At 44.7% G+C, this 13,901-nt stretch overlaps 1 pseudogene; it reads right to left on the bottom strand.

The window, feature by feature from the left end:
- Positions 1–2,651: 2,651 nt before the first annotated feature.
- On the bottom strand, positions 2,652–5,424 carry LOC142422635 (zinc finger matrin-type protein 2 pseudogene; annotated as a pseudogene).
- Positions 5,425–13,901: the final 8,477 nt, after the last annotated feature.

The following is a 13,901-nucleotide window of genomic DNA, read 5'->3' as shown; positions in this document are numbered from 1 at the left end:
CTTTAGAGAAACAAAACCAGGACAACTTACAGAAAGGGCTTTGGGCCAAGGTCAAGGAAGCAGACAGCAGAGTCGTCCCTCAGGCAAAGCAGACAGAATCTTCCCACAGGCAGCCCGCAAAAGGCAGCAGACAGCAGGATGGGTCAGTAGCACGGGAGCTTAGCAAAGCAGGCTTGGATGGGATATCGAATTCAAATAATGCATAGCAACAGGATCCACCAGCCTCAAGCTCAAGTGATAAATGCACCAGCAGCATGGCAACGCAGGTCTAGAAAGCACCTCAAGCTCTAGGGATAAGATCTATATGGTGGCTTGTCCCACAGGTAATGTGGCCCACAGGTTGAGGCATAGAACTGCTAATGCAGCAGCACATTGGTTAAATCACTAGAGAGCAAGAGAGACTGGGGCAGGCCCTTGAAGCACCATTTATGCTGTTGCCCTCTAATCAAGCTGCCACCTGATTAATCTCTGCCCACATGTTCCCATTGGCCAGATTAGCACAATATACCTATCTATCACAGAGGGCTTGAGTAGAAGTAGCAGGATACAAGATTAACAAGCAAAAACCAATTGGATTCCTATATTCTAGTGATGAGAATTGTGAAAACCACATCCAGGAAACAATATGGTTCACAACAGCCAGACAAAAGCTGAAATACCTAGGAGTACACCTAACCCAAAAAACCCAAAAGACCCGTACAAAGAAAATTACAGAACATTGCCATAAGAAAGAAAAGAAAAGAAAATGATTAGGGCAAAGAATGTGCAGATGTGCTTTATACAATTGATGTATGCATATGCATGGATTGTGATAAGAGTTGTATGAGCCCCTAATAAAATGGTTTTTTAAAAAACTGCACACTATTGAAGAGGGAAAAAAAGAAACTAAAAGGGATCCTGATTCAAATTCCAGCATCAATATTTAATGAGATGGAAAAACTAATTACCAACAGGAAAAACGAATCACTAATTCATATGGAGAGGGAAGAAGCCCAGGATAGGCAAAGAACTGCTCAAAAAGAAGAACAAAGTAGGTGGCCTTGCTCTACCTGACCTCAAAATCTACTACTCAGTCACAGTTGCCATAACCAGCCTGGTACTGGTATAATGATAGATTTCCAGACTAATGGATGACAGGAGAAGAGACACTGTCTGAGTCCAAAGCTGTAGAAACAAGCAGCAGAACAGATACCAGCACAGGCTTGTGGGGCATCAAGTCTGCTGGCCAGTGGGGCTAGAAAACCGGGTAGAGAGCCTGACTGGTGCCCACGAAGCATAAGGTCCATTCCTTACCCCACCTGTCTTAGGTAAGTATGCTGAAGGTCACTGTGCCAGAGGGCACCTCACATCAGCTGGGATCAAATGGTCAAGAGTGGGGAAGGGGATTTTGTATGCTGAGTGGCTGCCATGTCCATCTATAATGAAGTCCGTCGAGGACAGGTCGATCCTATCCATAAGATGAGGGAAAATGCTGGGAAAAGCAAGCCAGGAGTGGGGGAAAGGGAGACAACGCATCTGAGGAAACATGAAAGCAGGTCTGTTGGTAGGACAAGAGGAAGGTCTGACCTCTAGCTGTGGGGAAGGAATGACTGAAATAATTTTGGGGACTCCAGGGTACGGGGAGTGTCTTTAGTGGTTTGCCCCGAATGGGTCACGTTAGCCCTGGCTTCTGGGTGAATCCTGGGGACCCCGGTCATGTGTCAAGAAATGCTGGGATACTGAATCCTGCATCTTCAAGTCGCACAGCATGCTCCAGAGCAGTGGGTCTCAATCTTTTAATGCTGTGACTCTGTAATACAGTTCATGTTGTGGTGACCCCCATCCCTAAAATTATTTTTGTTGCTACTTCATAACTATAATTTTGCTACTGTTATGAATCGCAATAGAAATATCTGATATGCAGGATGTATTTTCATTGTTACAAATTGAACATAATTAAAGCACAGTGATTAATCACATAAATAACATGTCATTATATATTGTGAAATATTTATTTCTAATTACAAATAAATGAAATTTTGTCTTGAAACATGATTTAGCATGGGTCACAGTCTTCACGCTGGGTACTCGTAGGTGAGCATATCCTGCCTGGAGACAGATAGAGGAGCAGTGTCTCCATTCCTAACCATCAGAAATATGTGTTTTCTGGTGGTCTTAGGTGATCCCTGTGAAAGGGTCATTAGATCCCCAAAGGGGTCGCAACCCACAGGTTGTGAACCGCTGCTCCAGAAGCTGCATCAGTGAGAGCGAATGTGGAAACTTCAGTGGGTAAACTGTATTCTACCTCAGACACACTTGTTTTTAGGGGTTTTAAAAATCATTTTATTAGGGGCTCATATAACTCTTATCACAATCCATACATACATCATGTGTGTAAAGCACATTTGTACATTCATTGGCCTCATCATTCTCAAAACATTTGCTCTCCACTTAAGCCCCTGGCATCAGCTCCTCAGTTTTCCCCTCCCTCCCCGCCCCCCCTCTCTCATGAGCCTTTGATAATTTATAAATTTTTATTTTGTCATATCTTGCCCTGCCTTGGACACACTTGCATTGGAGGCCCTGCCTCCAAACTGACCACAAACACAGCTTGCTACTTACTCCCTTTCCCATTTTTTCTCCTACATTCCCTTCTCCAGGTCACTCAGTCCTCACTGCCCCATCAGGCATTGCTCATTCCCCAGGGCCACCACCGTTACAACAGTAGCTCCGCTGCCAGCATTGCTCTAGGCCAAGAAGGAGACCAAGGGTGAGAGAGAAAGGAATTTGGGGAAAAATAGTGTGGGGGAATGTGTTAGTCCTGGTAGACTATAGAAACAACTCCAGGAACACTCATATATATGTATGAAAGAGTTTTATATGAAAGAGTAAATGTATATTAAGAAAATATCCCAACCCAGTGCAGATCAAGCCCCAAGTCCAATATTAGTCCATATGGCCAATACTGATCCATAAATCCTTCTTCAGACTCATGCTGTCCCATGCAATGATGCAAAATGCTGGAAAATCACAGGCCAGTGGGTGCACAGTCTTGTGGCTCCAATGGCAGAAGAAGCATCTCAGTGCTGGCGCAGGTCTCCACATGGTTCCTCCAGCTCTTGAGTGTGACTCTTCAACAGCAAGGTGAAGCAGAGAGAGAGAGAGAGAGAGAGAGAGAGGCTCTGGTAGGACTCAGCAAATCTCTGAATGGCTTGTCAACAAGAAGACGAAGGCAGAGAGAGTTCCCAGAAGTTCCCAGAATCCTCATGAGAAAGCCAGGCCCACAAGGAGGCATCATCAGGCTGTGACTTGATTGACAGGGTAGACTCCACCCTTTCACTCTTAATATCCTCAAATTGACACAAGATTATGTAACTACCACAGGGAGGAAGAAAGCCCAGAGGATATCAACAGCAGGAGGGAGCAATTTCCAGAGAGCACATCTGATAAAGGGGTGGACTCACTTAGGCAGGTCATCGGATCCGTGGGCCAGAATTGTAGGATCTGCTGCACTGAAAACTCTGGTGAGGGCGGGGGGTGGGGGGAGACATTGAGGCCTAGAGGAAGGAACGAAAGACCGAGATGATCCTTGATTCTTCCTACACCTACCACTCACCCTATAGGGTTTCCACTTCTATATCTGCAGTACCCTCTGCAGACAAGCCTTCTCTCTCTGCTCCCTCTGCCCCAGGGTCTCCGGCTGACCTGGCTCTGCAGGAAGAGTGGCCCCAGCTTCTCCATTTCCCTTCTGCTTCCTCCAAGGCTTTGGATCCAGAGTCCTGCATTTACTTAAAGGATGTCAGGCCCTCTCCCCTAGGGCCCTTGCCCTCAAGGGAAGGTGTAAAGGCCTCCTTACCCCTCCAGCCCCCTTCCAGACACCCCAAAGACAACCCCACCAGCCTTCTTCCTTCCTTCCTTGCCCTTCCTTCCTTGCCCTTCCTCCCTTCCTTCCTTCCTTCCTTCCTTCCTTCCTTCCTCCCTCCCTTCCTTCCTTCCTTCCTTCCTGTGAGAAAGGCCCAGCTCATGTCATTTGTTATTATAGTTAAATAGCCTCTGAGACCAAAGGGGCTCCCATAATGAGCAGTTTTTGTTGTTGTTTCATCAAATAGGTTCGTCCAAGAGCCTGCTCACAAGGAAGGCAGAAAGAAAATTCCTCAGTAAAACAAACACGAGAAGCTGAAACAGTCTGTAGCTGAACAAAAAAAAAAAAAGTTTAAAAATCTCACCAGACACAGACCACACCAAATCCTCATCCCATTTAATTTCCTGTTACATGCTTCCAGAAAGCCAAGAACCTCAACCCCAGGGCAACACTGCTCTGGGGTTCTAGCTCAGGCTTCCTCTACATGACGGATTCATACACACACACACACACACACACACACACCACAGACCCAGGCAGAAGTACATGTGCACACAAGCAGGATGGGGGAGGGACTGGACTGGCCAAGGATATGCCATCAACCGGACATGGGAAGACTCAGAAAACCCTTGGCTGCAGGCTGAGAACAATGGATAAACACAGAAGGCGCAGACAAAGGGGCTGGGTAGACGAGGAAGGGGATGCAGCAGGAGATTGGGAAAGCAGCTTCAGAAAGGGAAGCTTTTCTTTATTGGGAATTCAGATGGCGAGAGACGGTCCTGGGACTCCAGTGATATTCTGAGGATGAAGGAATGTCTTGTGTCCCCTCCCAAGGTAGAGAGAAACCACAAACAGCCACCCTCCAAGCCTGGCCCTTACCACTCATATGCCTTTGCCCAAGTGCCCCAAAGACATGACCTCTAGACATACAAAATGAGGCCCAGCCAAGGGCCTGGCATAGAACGCCTCGCGAACTCTTCCTGCTAGTGTCAAAGCCAGAGAAGCCCACCCAGCAGCAATCTCCCTCCCCCTCCCCCTGCTCCTCCTCCTCCTCGAATGTCGAGTCCTCCTCAGCCCTCCTCTTCTCCTTCTGTTTCTCTTTCTCCTAGGTTTTGGCCGTTTCCTCCTCTTCTCTGAGCTCCTCCATCCTTTCCTCTAAATCATAACTTTGCTGCTGCTTTCCATCTTCTTCCTGTTGACTTCAAAGCGTTTCTTCACTGGGGCCGGAGGTGCACGTGCGCCTCGCGCAGGCACGTCCAGTCTTCGCTGATGTTTCTTCCCATTGGTGTGATCCAGGAAGTTGCTGGTGTCCTTCACAGGCGACCACGGACATTGCAATAAGAGCCTCCAGGTCTCATTGGGGGGGCGTGGGGTGGTGTTGGGACTAACCATTGACTTCCCAAGCTTGGATTCGAGGTCCACCTTGTGGTCCCTGTGCCACAAAAGATCCCGGTTGATGGGTTGCCTCAGCATACCATCCTTTTCTCCCTCTTCCATGAACCTCTTCTTAGTGAGCGTCTCATCTCCATCTTCTCCCACCTTCGGTGAAAGCCCACGTTTTTCGTCCCAATACCTGTAGCCATCTGCGCTGTGGAACCCCCCCCCCACCCCCCGCCAGCATGCGGAAAACGTTCACTCCAGCCGCAGCCAGGAGTCAGCCAGCGCTCAGTCTCTAGGCCAAGAGCGCGCCTCAAACTTCAGTCTATAAAGCAAGAAACCACCCGTGGCCAGGGTGACTTCACATCCATTCCCAACGGCGAACTCGTGACTAGGGCAATGCACAGCGGAGGGACTTGGACTTGCCGCTGGCATCTGTTATGGGTGTGGGCAGCAGCGTGCCAAAATTTGGAATCTGGTGTTTCTGGGAGAGAAAACGAATTCAGAAGAACCAGGCTTACGCAGTGGGAAAGTACAGAAGCGAACGTCAAGAGGTTAGCTAACTAGCAAGTCTTAGGATTCTTCAATCCCTCGCCTTCTTTTGTGAAATTAAATCATTGAGTAGGTGGATCTAAATAATCTTCCTGTTTCCCTCCTGGTTGTCCAAGTGCCTTAACCTTTGGCACTGATCGGGTTGTCTGCTAAAACTGGAGCCAGCCTTTTTCTCGCGAGAGTACCATCTATAGCTTTCACGAGGGTGTGAGAAACCCAGGGCCTATTGCGTCAATGGCCAAAAGACTAATAATGGCCCTATTAGGGACAAAGCCAAGGCGAAACAGAGCTAAATACTGGGGGGAGGGGAGGGCGGACTCTAGAGCTTGAGCCCTGTCTTTGGCTCTTTATTTTAATTCATTTATTTTGCTAGTTACTATATTGGACCGATTTAAATAGTAACAACATTCCTCCCCTAATGCCCAGTAGGTTCCCCGTTAGCTGCAGTGAGCCAGTCCGGAGCGCTGTGCTTTTGCAACGCCGCCCTGGCTCGGTTATTAAGCTGCCCTCGGAGTGTCACCATTGTGCCAGCCACCGGGTTCTTTTGTTTTCCTTTGTTCATATTGGGGTTTACCTCAGGAGTTATGCTGTTGGGGGGTCACCCAAATGAAGTTGTGTTGTTATATTGTGGTAGTTACATAACATGGGACTTGATAGGATTAAGAGCAAAGGGGTGGAGTCTAGTCTGTCAATCGGATCATAACCCGTGAGGCCTCTGTGTGGACATGGCCTTCTCCTGAGAATTCTGGGAAATCAAGATTTCCTCATTGGAGGTGGGAGACACTTCTCTCTCTCTCTACTCAAGGTCTACAGACCTTGTGCCCGGGGAACTGGAGGAGCCATGTGGAGACCCATGCCAGCACTGAGATGCTTCCACTGCCACTGGATCCGAAAGACTTTGCACCCACTGGCCTGTGATAGTTCTGCATTCGGCATCGTTGCATGTACCTCCCAAGTCTGAAGAGGACTTTATAGATCGGTATCAGACATATGTGGTAATATCAGACTATGGGCTTGTCTGGACTGGGTTGGGATGCTTTCTTAATGTACAATTACCCTTTATATAAAACTTTCTCACACATGAGTTTCTATGGATTTGTTTCTCTAGTCTACCCGGGCTAACATATATATGTTTTTCTGGTTTTCGGTCTATTAAACCCAGGATTGATGAACCTATGGGGACAGCAAGTAAAATGGTGGTGGTTGGGGTCGGGTGGGGGTGGGGTGTTAAAAGGGAGACAATGTCAAGGAATCCAGCAAGAAAGAGTGTTTGGAAACTGACTGTGGTAGCAATTGTACAATTCTGCTTGATGTTGTTGAACTATGGAATATGATATCTGTATTAACTCCCAATTAATAATCAAACTTCTTAAACCTTTAAATTATATTAAATGATATAAAAAACAAAGTACAGAATACTTGTTACCCATGTTATCTCTTGAGCTTAAAATAGTGGGAAAATAAAAAATACACATCATTCAAAAAAACTTTTTCCTAACTGCTGGTGCTTGCTTGCAGCTAATTCTGGTGGTTTAAAATAAGGTTTTTTCTTTAAAATATATATAACTTACATTCACTGTGCAAAGTGATGGCATTCCACAAACTTAAAGTAGTTGGGAATGCATAAAGGGTACTAGGAAGGAAACATGAAAGCATCCCAAATTCAAGTATTCAAACACAACTAGCCAGAGCCATGTTCTACCAGGGTTGTAGGCAGGGGTTGGGATTCAGTAGAGGGGCAAAGGGTACTGAGGATGTGTCTAATAAAAGGCCACTTGTTGAGGCTCATGGGAGTGGAGCCTTTTTCTTAAAAGGTTACACAAAAAGCAAGGCCACTGTATTTCAGCAGGCTAATTACCAGGAGTGACTCTGACCTTTTCTGTTTCTGGAGATTTATGATAGAACATTTTCCTTTGCCATGGCACAGAGCTCTTTAAATCCAGACTGAGTGTGATCAGGTGTGCTGCTAGTGGAACCACTTCTTTGAATAAAGGCATTTCTGTGTCCCAAAGACTTCCCGGGAAGAGTCACCTGATGGAAGAATGAACACCAGGGCACTGTCTTTCAACTCCTTTGCAAGCGCCTCACCCTTCTGAGAAGCACGTTTATCTTTGGAGTCCAGGAAACACAAAAATAGACCATTTCACAACGGAAATTTTTGTTGACAACAAGGACTGTGAAACCTGAGCCTTGAACACTCTACCAAGGCAAGTTAATCTAATAAAGCTCTTGACATTAATGGACTTAGCTGGTGGGAAAGTTTGAAATTCCTTCTGAGAGCAAACAGAGTTCCTTGGTGAGCAAGAATGGTTCAGGTGGTTTTTCCTTGTCCCAAGATGCCAGTTTCACTCTACATTATATTTCCTTGGGAGAGTGGTTTTCACTTTAGATTTGGTTAATTATAATCAGCTTGCCCTTCCAAACCAGGTGTATAAACCCACTTGCTTTGGCTGTTTGTTCACTCAGTTTCTTTAACATTAATAAGTTAAAATAGACTGAGTGATCTAGAGAAACAAAACCAGTGAATCTTACATTTTGAGAACGATTTATATCAAGAAAATGACTTAAACAGGTGAAGAAGTGGGTAAGTCCACATTTGAGCAAGTTCCAACTCAGTGGGTAAAATATTAGGCTGAATTTTTCTCCCAAATCATGTAGCCACTGGTGGTTTCACCTGACTTGTGAGGTTGATGAATCAAAGATTGATTAGGAGACCTCAGGGTGGTGGTTGCAGAGGTGAATGTGTCCAAGGTTGTCAGGCCAGATGGTAAGGTGCTGATGACTACCAGAATTGGCAGGCAATATGGCAAGCTGTTGGCTTAAATCCAAAGAACTACAAGTTAACAATCTACAGGATCTCAACCCCACAAAATGTGAGCAAGCTTTTCCACAGTGTCCACTTAATTTGGAAGTAGGACACACCCCCACAGAAATATTCTTTAATTTATAGCATCAGGGATGTGTTCCTAGTAAAGTTGTTGCATTCCACATTAAACTTAGCAGACCCCTTTATGGAAGTGATTACATTGTGCTAGGTCACGCTATGGGGGGATTTCTAGGTCTTAGTTGCCAAACCACTGAGAATCCTGACCCAGCCAAGTTGACACAACATCTAACTATCATACCTCTAAGTACACATACCTTTTTTGTTTTATCTCAAGAAAAATAGCCTCTTCCAGAGGGAACCAACAGACCTTATGCTCCTGTTCACACACCTACAGAGTATTCATCAGTCTTGTCCTTACATCCCCATTCTGCACACTGGATTCAAGTTCGTTGGTTTGTATTAATAATCTTTGCTTAGCTTTAGTGACAAAGATGAAAAATGTTTATTTATAAAGTCAATTGATATCAGTGACAGAAATGGCTGGGTTAATGAAGACATTCATAATTTAGATTCTTTTGACTCTCATTAATTTACTTTTCCTTAAGTCCTGAGGTAAGCCTAGAACATTAAATAGAGCTAATTTCCCGGTTAATCGTCCATTGATAAAATTGCAGTCAAACTTGGTGATAGAAATGAAGCAGAAATGTTCTCCGCTGATTTGACTTTCAATATAATCCAACCTGGTGGAAAGATAAGTGACGGCAGCGTTACTTTCCTACTAGTTCCGCTTTCATATGCAGTTTTTACAAAGCTAGTGAAAAGCAATATTTAATCTAAAAAGAATTGAACCATGATGCCTACATCTCTCATTAAGTGGGGAGCAAGGCTATTTATAGTCATTACAGCTACAGTAAGGCTTTTCAAAAAATGCTTCTCTCCCCATTGCCAATTTCGGAGTGGAGTTGGGAGGTGAGCAAAACTCAGATAACATTGGTGTATTGTTCTTGTAGGTCCTAAGTGCAGGAGGGCGCACCAGTATCTTCTGTCTGAAGATGTTTCTTTCTTTTCATCAAACACATTCCAGAAGTCAGTGGTAAAAGCACTGACAGCGAGAGCAGCCCGATCCATTAACTCTCACCCAGCTCCTTGGCTGAACCCTCTATTTGCATTCCACTCTCACAGATTTGGTGAGCTATAAAACAGGCAACACACGCTGGAAGAAATGGCATCTTTGGGGGTACTTGCCAGGGCTCCCTCTTGCTGCCTAAGCATCTCATGAAGAAGAACTCAGTTCTCTAGATTTCCTCAGCTTTAATACACCTGAATCATGACACACAAACACATCGCACTCCCATCCAGTCAATGCTGACTGACAGCAAACCCCTGTGGGTTTCTGAGACTAACTGTTTATGGGAGTAGAAATCCAAGACCTTCTCTGAGGAGGTGATTTCAAACTGCTGACTATGGGGATCGCAGCCCACTCACAGTGTAACCGCTACATCAGCAGGGCTCTGGGTAGATAGATCAGGATAGAGAAGTAGATGATAGGTAGACAAACAGAGAGTCATCGGGTTTATTCTGACTCACGGAAACCCTGTGGACAGCAGACGCGAAGAGAACATCATTTCATTCTTGGACATTTAAACAATCACCGGAATGTTTGACTCCAGCCTGACACATAGTGTGACAAACCATCTCGCCAAAGGGCCTTGGCGGCCTCTCACCTTCATCAAATATCATGTCCTCTCCCAGTGATTGATTTACCCCAAAGATATGCCCAAAGCAAGCACATCTGAAAGTGATCCACAGGGCTCCCCAAAGTAGCTATTTCTTAGAATCTCAGCCTGTCTGATCTGGACGACTCCACTGAAGCCAGTCCACCATGGGGCCCCCCATGCTCTACCAGCAGCAGCCAAGCCTCTACAGGATGACAAAGTGACAAAAAGGTGGTGGAAGTCATGTTGGGAGCTTCTGAAATTGAGATCCTGATTAAGAAGCCCAGGTAGCACTGTATGGTAAGAATCAGACTGCTGACTGCAAGATTAGCGGTTCAAAACAAACAGTCACAACAACTATATGAGGCGCTCTGTACCTGCAAAGATCTACAGCCTACACAGGATCACTATGAGTTAGAACGGACTTGATTCAATAAGTTTGAGATGCGTCTGGAGAGTTTGCATTTCTAAGAAACAGACGCTGATGCTGCTGGCCCGTAAGTCATACTTTCTATAGTAAGGAGCTAAAACACGCTTTGGAAATCTTACAAAGGTCAAGGTGGCTGAAAGTCTACCCATTTGATTTTTAGCCCCCAAAGTCATCCAACAAGGTATCACTCATGTTTGCGGAATGGCATTGGATTGTGTGCAACAGAAATAAAATACTTTAGAAACTGAAAAGTATGTCATTATTCCACACATACTATTCTCTGTTATGAAGAGCAACACACCATGCATTTAGAAGCCAAGAGACCAGAGCATAAGGTGGAATCCAGGTGAGACTGAGGTGCCTCCTAAGGGAGAAGATAGGAGGGGAAGAAAACATTCCTACTAGTTGTTCTCCAAATCAAAACTTAAAGAAAAATAAATATTATTTCCTTTTTACTAAGCTCTGCTTTAGGGTGACTTTTAGCTCGGGAGGAATCATTGGCCTAACTCCAGGGACACCTTCAACCAGCAGGTAGCCTTTTAAGGAACCATTCCGGATTACTAAAATTAATATCAGTGTGGGTGAGATTTGAAGCGCAAGAAAGTCCTCCCTCAATGGATCCAAATGTGGGACAAGTTGCCGTTCCTTTCCATAGTTTAAGTTGTGCTTCTTCTCAGTGGAGGCGCTGGAGTTCTTATTGAATTTGAGTTATCTCCTCATTGAGTAACTTTCATACCTTGAACTCTTTAAATCCAGTGGAAAGTTCAGATATGAGAAGACCTGGTCCCAGCACTCCCGGCTATGTTACGTCAAACACCAAGTATATCTTCCAGATATGTTTCTCTTCTAAAAAATAGGAATGACAAAAGCCTAGCCCATAGCACTGCTGCGATGCCTAAATGAGCTGAGGTGTATTGGATCTTGGATGTGCAGTGTAAATAAATCAAGACTTTAATAAGTGCACCTGTCTTTCCAAATGTCAAAAAATAAAAATAAAATGTCTTTGTCTTGCAAGCAGTTCAAAATTTTGTTTGTAGTCTTTTCCTATTAGCGGTAGAGACAGTATTAGAAATATTGAGGGTTTCTGTCAGTGGCCAATTTGACTGCTGCGAAATATTTTAGGAGAGAGAAGACCATAATTTAAAATATCCTGACATCAATAAATATTTCCTTAGCATTTAGCCATAAGAGCTCTGAATCCTCTGTCTGTTCAGAAATTTCTAATTTCAAAATAATATGATGCTTTGAGAATTTGCAAATCCACACAAATGCCAGAACCGTCAGTGGCTGCCATCATTTTCCACACTTTGGGAGATGTGTATGTTACTCTCATGTCTCTCTTCTACCCACTTTTGACATCAGGCTCTGGATCATACACAAATCCTTCCAGTATATGCCCCAATTTCTTCTGTCTTCACCCCCATTATAGGAAGGTTTCATTCTTCTGAATAATAATCTCTCCCATGCTCATTCCCACCTGAACACACTGAGGTGACCGAATCGACACCTGCAAGTCCATAGGAAAGGCCACTAGCCTGATCAGCCAGTGAATATCTGAAAATCAATTCCTTCCGTACCTTCCTTCTAACCAGTCTCCCTACCTTGATTCCACTCTGTTCCCCATCATATTATCACAATAATATTTTTTAAAGAAGCAACACTGAATGTGTTACTCTCCTATTAAAAGCCCTTCATTAGTGCCTGGATAAAGTTTTAATGGTGATCAAAATGGATCTGCTTATCTCTCCAGCCTTATGTCCCACACACATGCCATCCATGTTCCTTCTCTTCCCCAGGGCCCAGTTCTCTACTGGTGAGCTCAGATGCACCCTGGAGGACTCTTGATGCACAGGCTGACTTCTGTCAGGCATAGTACTGCCTGCTTGTTCCTCTCCCAACAGCTGCTGACCCAGTGGTTGGGATGGATGGTTCTGATTTGTCTTTAAATGGTGTCAGTTTGGACAGCACTCTCTGAGGTCAGTGTCTCTCCTGTGGGTTTCCACAAGTTACCAATGCTTGCTTACTGTCTGATGGGTGAAATCCCTGTCCTTTTGGGGGACAGGTGGGTTCACTTCCTTTCTACACTTTTTGCACTCTCTTAGCCACTTTCATTTCCAGCATCGAGAATGCTGCACCCTGCAAAGTAATGTCTCCACAAGGGGCTGAATTAATGCACAAGTGAGTAAATGGGTTCTATAGACAAAAATCGTGGTTCAAAAACACGTTATCAGAACAGCAACATCATCTTCACCTAAAGTATTGTTTGAAGCACAAATTCTCAGGCTTTATGGCACATCTATTGAATCAAACATTTTAGGGGTGGGTCTAGCAAGCCTTCCTGTTGATTCTGAGGCATTTTAAAGTTGGAGAATTGCTGTCCTAAAGCAATGGTGTTGAACCATGGCTACATTATAACCATCAGTGATGTTTTTTTTATAAATGCCAACCCCCTCCCCAATTCCACGTTCCATTTTCTATTCTATTAGATGGGTGTAGATTCTGGAGTATTTTTCAAAAATTCCCCAAGTGATTCTTAAATGCAGTCAAAAGTGAGAACTTTCATGTTAGATTGTCTGTTCCCATGACAGGTTGCTCCACCTCCAACACACACACACACACACACACACACACACGGTTTTAGATCATATCTCACCATAATATGGCCATTGGTACAATACCACTCTGCCAGTGCCTCTGACCACACCCAGTAAGATGTGGTTAGGGCGCTGCATCAGATTTAGCCTGGCATCCAGAACCTACGATTCAAAGTGAGGTCCAAAGACCAACAGAATTTGCATCCCCCTAAGTTGGAATCCACTTGATGGCAGTGGGTTTCATTTTTGTTGTTGTTGTTGTTGTTGTTTTAGTTGGTTGCTAGAAACTATGAGTCTCAAGCTCCACCCAGGACCCGTTGCTTCAGAAGCTACACTTTAACCAGATTCTTGGGTAACGCATGTGCATATCAAAGTTTGGGAAGCACAGATCACATACAGAGCATTGAGCGTTGCTTTACAGAAAATAGGAGGAAATGAGTCTTTGCAGGTCTTTGCTTCAGAGAGACAGCAGCATCTGTTCAAATGAGTTTTGCCATAAGCTTCCCATAAAACGTTTAAACAGGAACAGAAACAAAACCCACAAGGTCAAATGCTTCATTGGTCA

The sequence above is a fragment of the Tenrec ecaudatus genome, chromosome 12 (genome assembly GCF_050624435.1).
Source record: "Tenrec ecaudatus isolate mTenEca1 chromosome 12, mTenEca1.hap1, whole genome shotgun sequence".
NCBI classification, from domain to species: domain Eukaryota; kingdom Metazoa; phylum Chordata; class Mammalia; order Afrosoricida; family Tenrecidae; genus Tenrec; species Tenrec ecaudatus.
This window is presented reverse-complemented; position numbering and strand designations above follow the sequence as displayed.